General features: G+C 37.5%; 1 long non-coding RNA gene across 1 annotated transcript; it reads left to right on the forward strand.

Moving 5' to 3' along the window:
• The first annotated feature begins 1,627 nt into the window (after positions 1 to 1,627).
• Positions 1,628 to 5,102, forward strand: LOC148855571 (uncharacterized). Its single transcript, XR_016113385.1, has 2 exons — positions 1,628 to 2,220; positions 4,820 to 5,102. It is a non-coding gene; the product is annotated as an uncharacterized LOC148855571 (long non-coding RNA).
• Positions 5,103 to 5,539: the final 437 nt, after the last annotated feature.

Genomic DNA, 5,539 nt, shown 5'->3' on the forward strand with positions numbered 1-5,539 from the left:
CTTTGGTACATCACAATGAATATTTTTCGCTCTATTGCACACAAGTTTCTTTTTCGGCACTTTGACACATCATGAATCACTGATTTCTTCGCTTTATAGAACATGGGCATTTTCCACTACACTAGATATCACAATTTTAATCAAGGCTTTATCATTGTTTTTAATCACCGCATGGCACATTATTGATTTCAATGTTATGCTTTCTCACCTTACGATAAATAACTAACTTCACTCCATAAGATCATTTAATACTTATTGGAAAGTTCATTGTTGCCAAAATTAAATAGATTTCATACATTGAGTTGCTTTTATCGTTGTTTTTTACTTGTTTTTAATGATTTTCTTTATGACAAATGTATCCTCATTCCGAATGTTCATAATACGTAGGAAGGGTCACTTTTCCAAGAATAAAATGGCATGAACATGATGAAGCAATGTTGCACGGGAACTCCTTTTCGTTTCAATCCTCCTTCCACGTCTTGTCCCTATTCCAATTTTGCCCTTCACAAAAATCTCTATATGCTTCTTTTGGTCTTTGTTGTTTTGTCGTTTCTTACCTCACAACAAAGAGGGGCAGCTGTCAGCCCCCGATTTTTGTTCGGTCCACCACTTGAACCTCTAATTTACCCCAAACACCCGATCAGACCCATCCAATCTCTCTGGAACATCCAAACCCCCCCCCCCAAAAAAAAAAAAAAAAACAAAATATGAATTTTACCCCAAGAGCTCTCAGATCCACCGTTAAACTTATCTGATACTGATCCAATGGCCCTAATTAATCCCTATCAACACCTTGACCACTAGATCAAACACAACCACTAGACCCAGGACCTCCCAAAACACCTACCATGAAATTTGAACTTAAGATTCCTCCGTTTACCCTTCCATCAAGTCGAGACTCCCTTTTAAGCCCTTTCGATAGCCTAAAACACCCACAACCTAGATCCTCTTGATTCAAACACATCTCAACCGATCAAGCCACACCATTAAACTTTAGATACATCAAAACACCTGACCATAAGGTCTCAACCCCAGATTCCCCCATTTACCCTTTCATCAAACCAAGACACCATTCTGAAACATTCTATCGACCCAAATTCCTATGGTCTTGACCCCCCAAGACTAATTAGACATCACCATCAGATCCTGAACACCTCTAAATACCTACTTGTAAAATTGCAGCCTAAAATACCCTTGTTTGCCCTTCAATCACACAAAGATTTTATTTTCAGGCTCTAGATTAACCGAATTGAGCCCTTGCTGGATCCGCCCATTCCAGGCCCATTTGGGTCAATCCAACCCTACAAATCAACCCAGAATGACTATAAAACCGGCCTTATGAAATTTCAGCCAAAAATACCCCTGTTTACCCATCAATCTAGAAAGATTCTGTTTCGATCAATATCATTGGCCCAAAGACACAAAGCCCCTCTTTGTGGTCGGACCGATCTTAACCCTCCATTTTTTACCCAAAAATCTGGTTTTGACCCCTAGACCCGGTTTGACCCAATTTTAGAAAATTACTAAAATATCCCTGGATTTCCCCAAATTTACAAAATTTCCCCTTATCCCTAATATAAATTTAACCTATCTTCTTCATTGACCCTAATGCACTGATACACTCACCTTCCCCCTCCTCTCTACAGTGGCGGTGAACCCCATAGCTGATCTCCCACTTCCGACCACTCTTTCCCTCTCTCTCAATCCCTCTATTTCCTTCTTCCCCTCCTTATTCCCCCATCGAATTGGCCAAAGTCACCGAGGATCGACTGTTCACTTCCTCATTCGAACGAAAACCAAGGCGGTGACAAACCAGAAACGCAATCCGATTTCCCCCTCTCACCTCACTCGAGCTCTCTCCCTCTTTCTTCTTCTTCGAAATCCTCCTCTGTTTTCAGTTGCCGCTGCAACTCTTGGCAGCGGCCATCTCACCATCCCCCTCTCTTTTCCTCTCCCTCTCTATTTTCTCCATCCCATAGTCCCTTTCTTTTCCTCGCCTCATCGAGACAAAACATCAACTCAAAACCCCGTTCTTCTAAGTTAAAGCATCCCCAGATTTCTGTGACCAGTACGCATAGTTCTTAATATCCAGTATTGTTAGCATTGGCTTATTTTTCACGGCCACGTTTTAGGAGCTCCATTATAAGAACCCTGCGCATCGACGAAAGGTATCAAAAGCAAGGGGTTTATTTGTTAGTTTAACCCCCAACTCGTAGTTAGGTAAGTTTTGTTGTCATCTTTTGTTCTGGATTATATTAACATGTTGATGTGATAGAAAGTACCTATTTTCATAAATGCATATCAGTTCATTTGTTATTTGGTTAAATTTTCATATCAGTGGCTCATTTTATGGTTTACATAATAACAGATTTGGTTGATCTGTGTTCATGTGTGCTTATTGAATTCCCATTAATTTAAACTTACATTTGACATGTTGGTTAGAACTTCTTGTTTAGATCGACGTCAATCCCTATTTCATTTGTTTCCAAATTAAGTCTCATTGATGTGGATATTTTCAGTCTGATGTTGAGTTATGAAAGTATTCTTCTCCTTAATTGTAGGTCGATCCCCTCTTATATGAGTAACTGCAAATGCATCGAGCTTGTTGTTTTCTTTCTTTAAATTTTCTTAGTATACAGCTTCCCCTCTGGATTAATAATTAGGTCTTCATATTAGACCTTTGAATGTTTCCCTATTTGTATAGTAGTTTCATACTTTATGAGTAGTTCTCGTTTTGCTCCTTTGTTATGATTTATTACGCTTCGAGTGCTTTTCTATTTGTGATTGTTTGTATTTCATGTGGGCCCAACCTATTGGATCTAGGAGAGGGGTGCTTAATCCTTTCCCTCTCCCATCCAAGTCTTGCCTATATTAGTTTAGCCAGTGCCTCGGGCTTTGGAATCATCTTTGGACCAAGATATTTTTGCAAATTACTCCCATCACCTCCATTTTCATGACTGATGGGTGACAACTCCATTTCAAACCCAAATGAACCATTTCCCAATGCTCACATAGGTAAAATTAATCAATTAGGTAGGTTGAACATCCTTAATCCATATTAAACACCATACGTGAGTGAGCATGCATTCTTAAATTTCAGCCCAAAAGTGTGTATTTAAACACATAAATGGACCTCACCAAATTGCTATAGCAATTCAGCTTTTGCAATTGCAACTTGTGAACTTAAACGAGTTTAATGATGTAAATAAAGTTGTATCCATCAAAGTAATAATAGAGTATTTAAGGCAGCTCAATTTTATCAACAATAGTACTATACAGTTCTCATGTAAACAACAACCAAAAGGCTACCAACTCACTACTTGATGGGCATGCATTGCATTTCACCTTAGATCAGGATCACCAACTTAGGTTAAAATGAATGTCGCCTTTGATGGCTGGTCGAGGGCGGTTCAAATTGCTCTAAAGCGATGGTCTATTGGAGCCGCTGGGTTAGTGTTAATAAGGCAGAGGTTTTGACCGCCGGCTTAGATTTCCTTAGACCACCGCCTTAGGCTAGTTAAAATGTTTCTTATATTTTAAGGTGGCGGTCTGGATCGCTGGCTTAGATCTCCTATGACCACCGCCTTAGGCCGATTAAAATGTTTCTTTCATTTTTTGGTGGTGGTCCGGACTATCGGCGTAGGTCTCCTTTAACTACCGCCTTAGGCCGGTTAAAATGTTTCTTTCGTTTTTCTGGTGGCGGTCCGGACCGTCGGGTTAGATCTCCTATGACCGTTGCCTTTTTTATATTTTATTATTTATATCAATTTGATTTCAACGTTTTTTTGGTACTTGTTTAATACAAATCTCATGGTAGATAATACATAAAATTTAATTTAAATAAAAAATGCAAATAAAAATAAAAAACTTTTAATTAAATTATTAATTATTATAATATCCAAAACAAATTGCTTAAATACAATATTCAATTGACATATAAAAAAGTACAAGACATTTAAAATTTGTGCATAAGGCTCCATGAAGTCCCAAACAACACTTGGTATCCCTGTCTTTCACATCTGATGTATTTCCCATCCCTATTGCACTTAACCATGTATCTTTTACACTATTGAAAAGGTGATCGGCATGGCCAAATTGGTCTCCTTGCAACTTCAGATTCTCTATATTGAATGGTGGAAGGCGTAAAAGATAAAATAGTACAATTCCTGCACTAGAATAATGTGAATCATAGTGAAATTTCGGAACACCTGGGTCATCCCAACTCTCATATCTAATATAACAAGAGAAGACAAAAAATAAAATAAAATAAGAACATCAGGGTGGTTGCATAGGTCTCTTTGAATGGAAGATGATATTAGCACCATGCTAGTGAAGCAAGGATGATCAACTTATTTAACCATATAGAAAATTTGGTCACAGATGAGAAATAAAAAAATAAAATCACATAAAAAGAAAAAAAATGGTAACATGATAGATATATGTTATAGAAACCTTTTCTTAAATTCTTCTTCCCACTCTATTGTTTGGCATCCCATTGGCTTGTCAAGCTTACGGAATGTGTTGGATCATCCAAGTTCAGAGTCTTACTCCCTCATAGTCTGCAAGAATCCATGGGAGCACTGGATACCGAGTAATGCCACTATATCCACGTCCTGCTAGAGTGTTGAGATGCATGAGGTATTGGAAATTTCTAATCTTGCCATTCTACCACCTCTTTTAGAAGGAATTGGCCATAATCTTGAAAAGACAACTTCCTTCATTCCCTTCTTGTTTCAGTGTTCCTGAAATAGTTGTGTCTAACCTGTTGCATGAATGAATATTATGAATTTGTTATGATATTGAGTTTGACAATCAAAAGGGATTGCTAGAAGCAAGTCAAAGAAAGAAGACAATGAACACCCAGATAAATCAGAATGATTTCAAGTGACAGACTCAGAAAGACAAGCTGCATGTGTTACAATCAGTCTACCATACGCTGCTCTATTGAGCATATGTATTGTTTCATATTTCCCAGAGAAGATGTTGTGTAGTGGATAAACTAATATAGATAATCCTGATGCAGTAAAAGCCAAGGTGATGAGTTGATGACCTATGTTATTGGCTAAAGGATTACAAATTGCAAAAAGATACAATTTCTCTTAGTGGTTGTCTGATTGTGTGTTTATCTTTATTCAATAACAAATCATGAAAAGATACAATCAATTATATCAAAAAAATGCTCATGGAGGACTGACCCACATACTAAAATTCTAAAACACTGAAATTACCAAATTTGTTGCAAGAGATCATCAAACATTCCCAAGAAGTATGAAAAGAGGGGAAAATAAAAAGAAATGAAGAAGATGACCATGTGTGTCCATTGCTAATTATACCTTGTTCAGTAAAACTGAAATTTTGTTGTAGCAGTGAAGCAAGACTCTTTAAAGAAATGGAACTTTCTTCCTCAAATAATGTGTTGCATCACAAGAAGGGTCATCTTTATTTCATTAGAACATCACTTGTAGTAGTACTGTAAGTGCTGCCATCATCACTACATGCAAGCACAGTACAGAAACATCATAATAGTTTTATTACTAGT

This window comes from Nelumbo lutea, chromosome 4 (assembly GCF_056320005.1).
Source record: "Nelumbo lutea isolate HS-2025 chromosome 4, American lotus-T2T, whole genome shotgun sequence".
Classification (NCBI taxonomy): Eukaryota; Viridiplantae; Streptophyta; class Magnoliopsida; order Proteales; family Nelumbonaceae; genus Nelumbo; species Nelumbo lutea.